This window comes from Arachis hypogaea, chromosome 19 (assembly GCF_003086295.3).
Source record: "Arachis hypogaea cultivar Tifrunner chromosome 19, arahy.Tifrunner.gnm2.J5K5, whole genome shotgun sequence".
Lineage (NCBI taxonomy): Eukaryota > Viridiplantae > Streptophyta > Magnoliopsida > Fabales > Fabaceae > Arachis > Arachis hypogaea.
The window spans coordinates 135346374-135347183 of record NC_092054.1 but is presented as its reverse complement, the minus strand read 5'-3'; the positions used below and the strand labels follow the sequence as shown (position 1 = coordinate 135347183).

General features: G+C 40.5%; 1 non-coding gene across 1 annotated transcript; it reads right to left on the bottom strand.

Annotated features, from left to right (window-relative positions):
- Positions 1-321: 321 nt before the first annotated feature.
- Positions 322-429, bottom strand: LOC112781904 (small nucleolar RNA R71). Its single transcript, XR_003192652.1, has one exon. It is a non-coding gene; the product is annotated as a small nucleolar RNA R71 (small nucleolar RNA).
- Between the last annotated feature and the right edge of the window lie 381 nt (positions 430-810).

The following is an 810-nucleotide window of genomic DNA, read 5'->3' as shown; positions in this document are numbered from 1 at the left end:
AGAAGCATCTCCATCCCTACCATTGGAGCAAACAATTTTGAGCTTAAGCCTCAATTAGTTTCTCTGATGCGACAAAACTGCAAGTTTCATGGACTTCAATCTGAAGATCCTTTTCATTTCTTAACTGAATTCTTGCAGATATGTGATACTGTTAAGACTAATGGAGTATATCCTAAAGTCTACAGGCTCATGCTTTTCCCGTTTGCTGTAAGAGACAGAGCTAGAATATGGTTGGACTCTCAACCCAAAGATAGCCTGAACTCTTGGGATAAGCTGGTCAAGGCTTTCTTAGCCAAGTTCTTTCCTCCTCAAAAGCTGAGTAAGCTTAGAGTGGATGTTCAAACCTTCAGACAGAAAGAAGGTGAATCCCTCTATGAAGCTTGGGAGAGATACAAGGAACTGACCAAAAAGTGTCCTTCTGACATGCTTTCAGAATGGACCATCCTGGATATATTCTATGATGGTCTGTCTGAATTAGCTAAGATGTCATTGGATACTTCTGTAGGTGGATCCATTCAAAAAACGCCTGCAGAAGCTCAAGAACTCATTGACATGGTTGCTAACAACCAGTTTATGTATACTTTTAAGAGGAATCCTGTGAGTAATGGGATGCCTCAAAAGAAGGGAGTTCTTGAAATTGATACTCTGAATGCCATATTGGCCCAGAATAAAATATTGACTCAGCAAGTCAATATGATTTCTCAGAGTCTGAATGGAATGCAAGCTGCATCCAACAGTACTCAAGAGGCATCTTCTGAAGAAGAGGCTTATGATCCTGAGAACCCTGCAATAGCAGAGGTAAATTACATG